At 35.0% G+C, this 13,045-nt stretch overlaps 1 protein-coding gene across 1 annotated transcript in view; it reads left to right on the top strand.

Moving 5' to 3' along the window:
• Positions 1 to 13,045, top strand: part of Antxr2 (ANTXR cell adhesion molecule 2) — a 135,154-nt gene that overhangs the window by 59,446 nt on the left and 62,663 nt on the right. The window lies entirely within an intron of this gene.

Genomic DNA, 13,045 nt, shown 5'->3' with positions numbered 1-13,045 from the left:
CCATGTAAGGTAATTTATTCACAGGATCATGGAATTCAGTTTTGGACATCTTTGTGGCAGCATTATTCTGCCTACCCCAGGGTAATATGTTAAGTAATACATTTCAATACATTTCAAGCAATCCAATTTACACTATTCAAGTTCCATAGAAAAGATTATCCCAAGGAAGCCTTCTTTCAAAGCATGCCTCCTACTTACTTTGAGAGTGCTCCTTTTTATATGAGCACATGATATAGAACTTGATAGTATGTAGATCATGGTAGTGTTTTACATGATGTTTCTAGTCTGCCCTCCCCGCCCCACCCACCTTTGCTGATTTCAGCTTCTTTGCAATTTGAGGCAGTGCTTTGTATCACCCCTGCATTTATTATTAATTGTACTTCAGTCTGCTTTCATGAGGCAACTTTATAATTCTTTATCTCAGAGCAGTTGGCCCATGGAGGAGGCATAGAATTAACTCAGACAACATCAGAGACAAGAAGCATCCTGTCTCTTTGCTGAACTAATCAGTTTCCTGCCAGAGCAATTTATGCACAGACAGTTTCCTGTTATAATCTTGATTATCTTAGATATGGCTATTTTAGGGGGGCTACCATTCTTGAATCTCAAATTAAAAAGCAAAAAGGTGCCCTAATGTGATTTGTGCTCCTTGGTTTTTTAATTTAAACTTTACAGTGTTGGTTTCCTCCCTTTATTACTTTGCAATTTCATTTACTATTGACCAGAGGGCTCAGAAGTTATCAAGGTATATAACACCTGTTTTTTTTTTTTTTTTAAATACATGCAAAAACGGAAATGGGCTTTTTGGGGAGGAACTTAGATGTTCTTGTATACAGATTTTGGCCATAATTTTGGATATTATGGAGAGCACTTCATCATCAGAAAGATTATGTTCCTTCTAACCCTGAGGCCTTGCAGATTATAAATCTTGGAGTGTCTTTATGAAATGCATAGAGAGGTCCTGTTAATTGTGTATAAGATGTCAGCAAGGCTTCCTATCATCAGAAACATCATGAATTAATGCTTTTTAATTTTGAACTTATTTGAGAGAACTAACTTTATTTTGTACCTAGGAATGTCGATTAAAAAGTAGCCAGTCCTGAATATAAGCTTATTTACACTTAGTATTCATACCTAGGTGCAAATGAATCATAGTGAATGTTTTCTTAAGTAGCTTTCAAAGCAGGGAGAAAGTAGAGACAAAGTTCTACATTTAGCCCTTGGCAAATATGTATTAATCATCTGTTAGTGCCAGTTACTATGCTAGGAATTGGGGATACAAAAATGCATATGAGCCAAGTGTGGTAGCACCTGACTGTAATCCCAGCTACTTGGGAGGCTGAGGCAGGAAAATAGAAAGTTTGAGACCAACATGGGCAACTTAGGGAGAACCTATCTCAAAATAAAAAAAATAAAAATGCCGGGGATGTAGCTCAGAGTCAGAATGCTTCTGGGTTCCATCCCAAGTACCATATACACATACACAAATGCCTGCGATATGGTATGGAAATTCACATTTCATGTGGAAACACAGAAATATAGGCAAGTAAGTGTTAAGGGAGGGTCACAAGTGCCCAATAACAGGATGTGTATAGAGCAGTAAGAACACAAAGGAACTGTTTCAGAAAAACAGGACTGAGTGAATGACCCCAAACTGAGTTTTGATGACTGAGACAGTGTAAGTGGATGAGGGACATTTTGATGAAGTATGTGTGAAAAGTATGAGTTATTTTGGCATGCTTCAAAAAGGGCTAGGCTGAGATCTTGTATAAAAGGTAGGTAGTTTTGGTTTTGAGAAGAACCCAAAGGGAGGGCTTCCTGTTTCTTGTAGGTCTGAACTCATCCCAGGGGTGATAAGAAACCACCAGGGAGATCTGCTCAGTAGAATCATCTGAAAGGAGCTATGCCTACAGCAATGTTGAGCTCTGGTCCTGGTGAAGATTAAGACTGCCCAACTGAGTTCTATCAAAAATGGAAGTGGAAAGCCAGTAACAGATAGTGCACCTTAGATGTGGCCAGAGTCTCCTTTCTCCCTCCCTCCCTCCCTCTCTCTCTCTGTTCCTTCCTCCCTTCCTCTTTTCTTCTCTCCTCCCCTATCCTTACTTTCTATTGGGGATCTAATCCAGGCCCTTGCTAATGCAAGCTAAGCACTCTACCACTAAACCATGTCCCCAGTCCAAAGTAAAGTATCTAACAAAGGGCCTATAGTTGGAATCTTAAACTGGAAAGGAACTAGACTAGAGAAGAATGAAGAGGCCTTTAGAAAAGAAGCGGGAAGTGAGATCATAAGAAAAAAAAATCTTGAGTATATCAAAAGATGTAGTACAATTAAAGGGTATTTATTTTGTTCCTTTTAGAGAATATATTTGTGAAATGCTCAAATTAGAATGTGGTCATTTAAGTAATCCTTAGTAGTATTAAATTATTATGGATTAATTTGACTTGTCTATCATTACCAGAAAAATAACATTTTTTGTATTTGTAGTTATAGATGGACACAGTGCCTTTATTTTATCTCTTATTTTTTATGAGGTGCTGAGGATCAAACCCAGTGCCTGACACATCTTAGGCAAGTGCTTTACCCCTGAGCCACAACACCAGTCCCAGAAAAATAACTTTTTAATGGGAAATGAAATGCATTTACTTCAGCTTGTTGTTATACAGATTTCTTTTTATCTGAATATATTTTAAGTAATAGCAGCAAATATGTGAATCAAATTTTTCTACTGAGGGGATTCAGTGGGACTGAACAGCTGAAAGAATTTGTTCTTGGGCACATTTGGAAAGTATCAGCTCCCCACCTCTGTGGGCATCAGGAGCCCAGGAGCTCTTACCAAGATGGAGAACCTGGAGAAAGAGGCCTCAATGTCTATCCCATGTTCTTTACTCCTTTATTTTATATTTTATCAAATACTGAGACAAGAAACATTAAGTCATATTTTATGAAATGATTGGACTTTTCATTGCTTGGATATTACATTTTCACAGGTTTTAATCGATGGCTCAGTGGCATCAATGTTATTGCCTTTTAGACAGTGATTCTCAGGGTTTTGGTTTTCTGGGTTTTCTTTCTGCCTCAACAATGGAAAGGTATCTGAGCAGTGGTGGGCAGTTTTCCAGTGATGGTGGCTCTCCCTGAGAGGAAGGGGTGAGTAGGGTGAGCCATCTCCACAGGTCACTAGAGTTTGAAAAAGAGGGGGGTAAGAAGAATGAAGATACTCAAGTCTTAATCCCTGTGCTTGTCACCTGTGTGGCCAAAGGATGACTAAATTGTTTTGAGATGGAGAGATTATCCAGGATGACCTGGGAGCAGGGCTAAATGCAATAACAAGTCTTGTAAGAGGGATACAGAGGGAAAGGGGACAACAGAGGGGAGGAGGCAGTGTGTCTGTGGAGGTGGCCTTGGGAGTGATGCAGCCACCAACCAGGGGATACCAGCATGAGCAGAATCTGGAAGAGGCAGGGGCAGATTATTCCACCCTGGGAGTCTTTAGAAGGACCAGCTCTGCCAATAGCTGATTTCAACCCCGTAAGACTCAGTTCAGACTCCTGATTTCCATAACTGGAAGAAAACAAATTTCTGTTATTTGAAGCCACCAGGTTAGTGATAATTTGTTATAGCAGCAACAAATGAATGTTTCTGCTATTCTCTAGAGTTAGGAAATCGCTACTTAGGCCTATAAGTTTTGGAAATTGAGATTAGAATAGCTCTTTTTGACTTTTTGGGGTAATTGTCAAATAAGTACACATAATGCTTTATATACTGAGAAGAATTTACTCACATTTCTAGAGTGACCAGGAATTTTTGAATGAAACATCTTTACAATTTTCAGAAGTGTCCAAGGCATATGTGACATTTGGCATAGACTCATTTGACAACAGGGATCTGTGCACAGGTTTCTCAGGGTGGTAGTACTTGTAAGAAGGAGCCCGTACAATTTCATTCAGATTTAGGCATTGAACAATTGAATCTCTTGAAAGATAGAATTTGACATTCTTAACCCACAGAGAAAAATGAAGCACTCTGACATTTAACTAAATACTGTATGTATGAAACCACAGTATGTACCTGGTTAGCTGAAGCACTTTGAGACCAGGAAACAAGAAAAAGATGAAAGTCAGAAACATTCCTTCTTGAATATTTTATAGTGAAATTTTAGCAAAATTGCCTAGTATAAGGTAGTACATTTTTGGCACTACTTAAGTAAAAGTATAATTAAATGATGAATTAACACTATATTTGTTTGAAACTATCTCCTCTTTAGATTAATAATTTCATGAAGGCAGAGTACTGTGTGTTTTATTCATCATTGTTTATGTTAATGTTGCACAGTAAATAATTGTTATTGGATACATTTTCTTTTTTTAATTTTTTTTTTGCATTACAATCCTTATTACACATAAAGAGCACAATTTTTCGTATCTCTGTACAGATACATCTTCTTGAACTGTATCAATTCTTAGAATTGAGAAACTTGATATCTCTTTACCTGAAAGTCAGGTGCACAATAGGGTGCTTTGTTGTTATTTATAATAAAAATTCTTCTCACTATGGAGAAATATTGTGTTTAAAGGAATTATGATGTAAAATTGTTCTTTGTATAATTTTCACTTTGTGTGTGTGTGTGTGTGTGTGTGTGTGTGTATGTGGTGTGCTGGGAATTGAGCCCAGCCCTAATTTTCCATTATTTTGTTTAAATATGTTACTCATACATACAATAGGAAATAAGGCCTATGTAATCTTATATGGTAAGAGCCAAGGTACATTTGCATAAGAATTTATTGATTATATAAAACTTGGAAGTAGAAACAACTTTTGTCTAGTTGCTGCTAACAATACCCCACAGGGATTTCTAACCAGAGGAATATTAATTTGTATGGAAAAAAATACATCTTTACTTTTACTTCTAACTGAAACTTTTCATTTCTTTCATTCATGAATGTAATCCATTGTCTACAAAAGTATTATCTATTCTGAATACTGTGTTGGCCATAGTAATCACAGATATATATCCTATATCACATTTTATAGTTCAAATACTTGTCAAACATTTTATATGCATCACTACTTCAAAATTATGGTAATAATTAGATCTCATTATTTAATAAGTTAATAAATAAGCATACATATTTTTATAGAACTGTTTTTTTACAGATTAGATCATTATATGTTAATATAATTGAAGTCCCTTAAATGCTATAGATTCGATATACCTTAATTGTCATGGGAAGGAGTTCATGATAAAGACTGCCAAAGAGGGACATAGATTAAAGTTAAAGGGAAAGTTTCTGTTGTGGAATATCTGCTCACCCAAGATGTTTTTAGATTTATTTTGGGGAGTACCCGGGATTGAACTCAGGGGACTTGAACAGTGAGCCACATCCCCAGCCCTATTTTGTATTTTATTTAGAGACAGGGTCTCATTGAGTTGCTTAGTTCCTTGCTTTTGCTGAGGCTGGCTTGAACTCTCTATTCTCCTGCCTGAGCCTCCAGAGCTACTGGTATTACAGGCATGAACCACAGCGCCTTATGTCCAAGATGCTTTTAATATGAAATTAAAAAAAATAATTTTTAAATCCTTCAATTCATTTGATGAGTATTTTTCAAGTTGTGAGAAAGAGAGAATTATTTAAGGCATTGTGAATTGTGTCCTTTGCTTTCTTTTTAATGCAGAAATAGAAATTGAAACCAATGATCCCTAGTACATCCTATATTTTTAATAACAGAACTCTTATGAACAGTTGAATTTTCAGGCATTATCATTAATGAATTATAGGCTGTGTTAAATTTGTAAACCGTTCCATAGGGGGGGAAAGTTCTCATTTTTGCATGGTGTTATGTCTCCCCACTTATTACTCTCATGAAGTATGCTCACACCCACCCTCAAACAGTTGCTTTTTTTTTTTTTTTTTTTTTAACCAAAGACATCTGCAGTATCCTTTCTTTTTCCTTGGATTAAAAAAGGGGATGGGGGGGGGTAGGTAAGAACAAAACTTACCATGAACTGAATTATATAAGTGAAATATCAGAAAATATATATGTTTTCATCATTTTTTTAAAATCTTTGAGGATATGTTGAGTTTGGGGCAGATTTGTTTTACTAATAAGGATAGCTGAAATGACAGTTGTATAGTTGCATCATTTGGGAAAACCAGAATTACAGATGTAAGGCTAATGAGGTGGCAAACAAAGGCTTTTTGGAGTGTTGTCAATGAGTATATTATTCAGCTGCAAATAAATACTTGAATATGCCGGAAATGATAAATGTTCACTTTGCTTTAGTGACCTTGGCCAGGGAAAACTACAAACTCATTTTTTTCCCTTAGTGTATTTAGGACATTACAGAAAAATCTCATGAATCTTGAATTTAGAAAACAATTTTAAAAGTTCTCTTTTTAAACCTTAATTTGCTTATAAGTAAGTTGAGCTTTCATGATGAGGATGTATCTGACTAGAGCTCTATAGAATCATTTTCTTAGCCAGCAACAGCTGTGCTGTTCTTTCTAAATAGTAATAATGCTTCTACATTGCACTTGTTTTTTATTGTTGAGGAGGGCTCATGGTGCCTTTATTGAGTTACTTTCAGAGGAGCCTGATTTTTTTTTTTTTGGAATGCACAATAAAACATAAGTAATTTAAATTTTAATATGCCTTCCTTGCACCATTAATTAAAATGATTTATGTTTGGTTGCCTCCTTGAAATACAGTGTGATGTTAGGACGTATTGCTTCCATGGTAATGTTTTCCAACAGAGCATCATTTATGAAACAGGGTATCAAATTCTTCTGGGTCTGAGTTTATTTGCTTTGACAGCAACACCTTTACTTAACTTCCTGGCAGAATATACTCTCACACTGTTCTTCCCAGGTCTCATTTGGCATTTTAGATTGTATTTATTGCCTAGATTTCTGGCCACTTACTTATTTGTTCAAAGTAAGATTCTTTGAACACTGATCGTTTGCCACGTAGGATGAGATAACGCAGACCATTATTTTGGTCTGGATGTTGAAACCATCTATCTTTGTGGAATTATAAAAGGACTTCCCAAATACTAATAAAAGAGAACTTTTTGTTTATGGACTTGAGAAGAAAGGCGCTATACTCGCCCTCTGATCTTATCAACAAGAAAAAGGAGTGTGAGAGGAAGATCCACATATATTTTAAACAAATTCTTGTAAACACTAAGAATGTTTTCTATATTGTCTATTGTCTGTGGGCTCTTAGGCACTTAAATGACATTGTTGATGGATTGGACATTTCTTTTTTGCGACCAGCAAGAATTAGTTCTCAAATGCTACTCAATCTACAGTCATTGTACAGTATCTGCTTTTTTTTCCTTTTTTTTTTTATTCAAAGCAGTTTAATGTTGACAGTTCTTTTCACTCTTTTCTGAATATCGGAACATATGATTGCATCAAGCTGGCTGCAGGCTCCAGGGCTGACATTTTCTAGCGCAGAGAATGCCCACATCACTCGAACATTTGAAAAGTGTTAATGAGCGGATCAAAAGGACTGTTGCCTGAAGCAGCTAACTTTTTTTTTTTCTTTTTAAGAAATCGGCTTTCCTCCAAACTGAAATTCTCATTCTAGCAGCTAAGTAGATGAGATGTAATCCTCCCTGATGATGATAATAACAAATGAAAAAAAATTGGAGAAGAATCAAACTCTGCATATGGTTCATAAAGTGGTGAAAGTGTTTTCCAGAATTTTCAATACAGAGCTGAAGGATGCTAAGTGGAAAAAATCCTGGCAACTAGGCAATATTATGCCTTTTAAAATCTGCAAATTCTCATAAAATATGGTGCATATGAATACATCCTTTTCTGAAATGAATGTGTTCTTGCACTATTTAATATAAGAATGGGATTCTCATGACTGTTATTTTACATGTATTTGGACAACAGTTAGTTTTCCTTTTCTCCTGAACTAGTTTCACTGAAATGTAGGGTGTCAGTTGGGCATAGATGTTTGCCATTTTCGGCTTTTGGGCCAAATGACTTCAGATCATTTTCACCCTCTGTTGTTACTTATGAGGCTGTGTGGTAGAGTGCAGACAGGGAGCATTTTGAAACATCAAACGAAAACCATTTTATTTTCTATTCCAACATTTATAGGTGAGTGATATTGTGAATGTTAGTTAACATGGTATGTTTCTATAAAATGGCGATAAACTTATGCAGTTATCATAAACATTAAATATAATTCTATACATAGATGATCTAACTATCATCTATGTATTATTCATCCATCTATCCTAGTAAGTAAAACTGCTCCAAATAGCTTAGGCCTTTTCTTCTGCATACTTTTAATTTGCAGTCCAAATCTTATTTTAAAATGTCACATGACAGAAGTTGAACTGTTTGAAGGTATATGGACCTGGATCCTGGATTGGAGATCTAATTCTATGTTTTCTCCTCATATGTACTTGGGGAAAATTATTGAAATTAGTGCCTTCCTTTTTTATATTTAAAATGGGGACAAGCACAGGGTTATTTTAAGAATAGGAGAAATAGAGAGTATGGGCCATATGGCAGCCACAACAAAGAATGGTTATCTTTAATAGTAAGAATAGTACACAGTTGAGCTTTAGCTCTGGTTTAGTTCCTGAAAGTTCTGTTATTTGTTGTGATTGTGGTTGTCTCTTTTGATTTATTTTTAATTTTTTTTTGTATCAGGGATTGAACCCAGGGGCACTTAACCAACAAGCCACATCCTCAGCCCATTTTTATAGTTTATTTAGAGGTAGGTTGTCCCTGAGTTGCTTAGGGCTTGCTGAGTTGCTGAGGCTGGTTTTGAACTCACAATCCTCCTGCCTCAGCCTCCCAAGCCATTGGGATATCTTTTAATTTATTATATTGAAATTTCATTTAGGTAGAGCTTTAAGAGCTTTATTTCCATTATTAACAATGTAGAAAATATACTTTCCTGGACTTCAAAATCACTTTAAATTTATAACTTCATGCAGTCAGTCATTTATCAGATTAATTACATGTTATTGGAAAACACAAATCCTAAGTTTCTTTTCTGGAATAAGATGAATACAATGTACAGGGACATATGGCCCTACTTAGTTATGGAAAGGCATAGATTCAAGAGACCTGATGGAAGCATTGTGATACATATTTTTAGTTTTTAGAATCTTCTTGTTTGAAAGGACCTATAATTAATCTTGTTTATTTCCCAGGTGAAGAAATTGGGATGATCTTATGTTTTCCCAGGTGCCATTGAGTTCATTAATTCTCTCATTTCCCTGGTTGAGAGAAAAAAATGATGCTTCATTTTCTTTTCTTTTCTTTTTTTATTAGTTTTATTTTTATGCAGTGGTAAGGATCGAACCCAGTGCCTCACGGGCTAGGCAAGTACTCTGCCACTGCGCTACCGCCCCAGCTCTTAGTGCTTAATTTTTTTTTTTTTTTTGGAACTAGCAATATTTTCATTTCAGGGACATCTATCCATCATTTATATACATATTCACTTAATATTTTACTTATAAATTTGGAGATTGGCTGTGATCCTTTGTGAACTTTCCTAGTTCTTTTTGCTTCACTTTGAATCATATTTTCAGTATCTGCTCTCTGAAAAGCACTTTGTTAGGTACTCAAGGTATTTATAATAAAGGAGGAGAAATGAGCATTGCCCTTACAAAATCTACAATTTAGAAGGCTAGGGCTGTAGCTCAGTGGAAGAGCTCTTGTTTAGCATGAGTGGATCCTTAGGGCGAAAAAAAAAAAAAAAAACAAAAAAGGAAAGGAAGAAATCTATGCTTTTAAAGGAATATTTTAAAAATCACAAAATAAGCACTAAAATCCAAACTAATAAAGTATGAATGGCTCAACTGTGCATGAATATATATTTTGAGAAGTTTAAATCTTCTAGATAAAGTAATAGATAGTTGTTAGACTGGTCTGGGAAGGCTGGATGAGGCCATATTAGGTCTCCATGTTAGGAAATGGTTTATTATATTTGAGGGGAGCAGAGGGATCATCAGTCTGGTTAGAGTAAAGGTGTATGTAAAGAAAGGCTCGTAGATAGGATGTTAGGGCTGAACTGTGGAGCAGCTGGTATATGCTGAGACATTAGAACAATGAGAGCAGAAATACTGGATCATGTACATGTACAGAAAAAGGGGCTTTGGTTTTTGTCTACCTTAGCATTTCCAGTAAAGCAAAGGATTGCAAAGATGTCTCTCATGATCCTGTTGTAAGTTTGACAGAAGCAAAGTGGTCATGTGAGGGTTTTAAATTGAAACTTAATTTTCTCATACCAGTACCAAACTAGATGCTATATAGGATAATGACACACACAAAAAGGAAAAATTATGGAAGAGGATTTTCAGTAATTATTAGGTGGATATAATATAGATCAGGGTTGGGGATACTATTTGTTTCTTCAGAAATTTATATATCTGTGTAAGACATATAGGTAATAAGCGAGTAGATTTGAAATCCTCACAATGAAAAGAGAATGAGTTCAGATATATTATTCTCAGTCTTGGTGGAATGGAAGAATGTACATTAATCTTTCTTTAGTGAGAAAAGTCCAGAGAGCCCTTTATGATGATTTGCAAACCTAAGGGGAAGCATGTTTTGTAAATTTGTTTCAATAAAATTTAGTAATTCATGGGTTTGAATCATAGGGATCAGAACTATTAATTCATTTTAATGAAAGAAATGATTGATTAGACATCTGTTAGAAGACTATTGACCTGGTTACATAGATTAAAATGAGGGTTGGTTTAGTGATAAAGAAACAAGCTAGAAGTTTAATTTAACTACATGTACAGCATGTAGGCATTAATGCTCCCAGAAGCCTTTAGTGACTATAGATTATTAATCAATTTAATCAATATTATTAATTAAGATGCTTAGAAGAGGGAGGTGAGGAATGATGAGGTGCATCTGTTTTGTCTGAGTACCATTCATTTATTTATCATGGCTCACCTATGTTTAAAGAATGCAATGATCAGTTCTGAGAAACACAGTTAAGACACTGACTAATGTAAATTGAAGAAACTGAACAAGATGACCTACAACTCAGAATCATTTCATGAGAAATGGTTGATATATTTAGCTTCCAAAATGGATAGACTCAACAGAATTAGGTAATTATCCCAGTATTCAAAAGTAGGAATTTTTCTTCTCTGTAAGAAAAATTGTGTATGTGTGTGTGTGTGTGTGTGTGTGTGTGTCTATAAGTGTCTGTGTATGTCCATTTCCAGACTCTAGGACCAGGGCTTAAGAGTGGAAAATGCAGAGAGAAGCTTTGGCATCATTTGGGGGAAAAACTTTCAAATGATGACTTCTTGCCAGTGGAATGAATTGCTATGTGAGGTAGTGAATTTCTCTTTGTTGCAGCAGTCCAAACATAGTTGGACTATGATTTGGTGGGAATATTTTAGAATACTGAAGTTTTGCTTGTGTGTATATTGGAGGAGTTGAAAAATGTACTCACTATTTTTCAGATCCAGAAAATGTTGAGTTCATGATTTTAAGTAGTGACAGTGGGAATGGAGTAGAAATTTCCTTGTCCTTCCTCTCTCTGCTGTTCCTCTCTTTCCTTCCTTCTTCCCTTTTATTTCTCTCTCATTTTTAATCCCTTTTTCAATTCCTTCATTTTTCTCTTCCTAACTTTTCTTTTTTCCTTCTTTCTTATTTTCTTGAAAGTCTGATTTGTGCCAGGCATCTACTGAATTATTGGGAAGGCAGTGAGAAACAAGGCAGAAATAAAACTGGTTCTTATGGAACTTCAGGTTTTTGAAGCTAAATAACATTATGTATGCTGATAAATGTTGGGGAAGAGAAGAGAGTTTTCTGTCCATATCAAGGAAATCTTAGCTACTTTGGGAAGATAAGGAATTCATGGGGAGACAGGAGACAGGGAGGGGGAAAGGGAGAGGGAGAGGGAGAGGGAGGGGGAGAGAGAGAGAGAGAAAGAGAAAGAGAGAGAGAGAGAGAGGGAATTTCAAGGAATCTATTGGACATAGAATTGATTTGGTGGAGTCCTTCAAAAGTGAGAGAGAGAGATTATGCTAACATTTTGAGATTCTAATTGGAAAGAGTGACCAACTTGAAAGACACAGGAAGGTAGGGAGGGAGAGTTGGCTTTTAAATGAAGATGAGTGAGTTGGTTTGGATCTTGCTGAGTGAAGTGCTGACACATCTGGGTTTCATCGCATGCTGTGGGAATGCAAGTTTGTAATGATATGAAGGGACTTCCTCTTTTAACAAAGGAAAAATACCTATAGCTTGATAACCTTAAATTTATTTTGTTTAACTTCAGTATTATTTTAAATCTGAATCCTCTGCAGGCATTTATTTATGAGATAACTAAAAAAAAACACACAGATTTTTAACTTTCAATATTATTAAGAATAATATAAATATATTATATAATATTTAATATACATATAATAATATAATATTATGTTTATTGATAAAATAAAATGGAACTAAATAAAAGGGTTAAATAGAAATAACAGAATTTCTTGTAGGATTCAAAAGGAGACTTGGTCAAATTAAATTACTGTCCTGTTATATTTATATAATTGTCGCTCTCTGGGTATTTCTCCTGAGGTTTAGAGCTAATCTAAAATTTGAATAATGAAAAATTATATACACTGAAAATTATGGACCAATTCTCTAAATATTATCAATAAAATTAGAGTTTTAAACCCCTTTCATTATGGAAAATTTCAAGCTTTTGCAAAGAGATAGACTAATACAATGAATCTCCTGTCCCTGACACTCAGCTGCAAGTTTATTGTGAGTTTTATTGCATCCATACCCCTTCCACTTCCCCATTCCAAACTATTTTTTTTTTTTAAATCAGAATTATACTATTTTCTTCTGGAAATATTTATGTATATCTTTAAAAGATTTTAAAAAGTCTTTAAAAAAACATAACCATGATAAATAGTAATATATTCAGTAATACCTCATCTTCAATGTCATAGTAGTTTTAAGTTTTTAAAAATTTAATGATGTAATTGAAATATTTGACATTAGATGAAGATAAATATTTACATTTTTAGTTTTTCCTCTTAGA

This window comes from Marmota monax, unplaced genomic scaffold (genome assembly GCF_021218885.2).
Source record: "Marmota monax isolate L192 unplaced genomic scaffold, Marmota_monax_Labrador192_F-V1.1 WCK01_AAM20220418_F8-fsc00112, whole genome shotgun sequence".
NCBI lineage: Eukaryota > Metazoa > Chordata > Mammalia > Rodentia > Sciuridae > Marmota > Marmota monax.
This window is presented reverse-complemented; position numbering and strand designations above follow the sequence as displayed.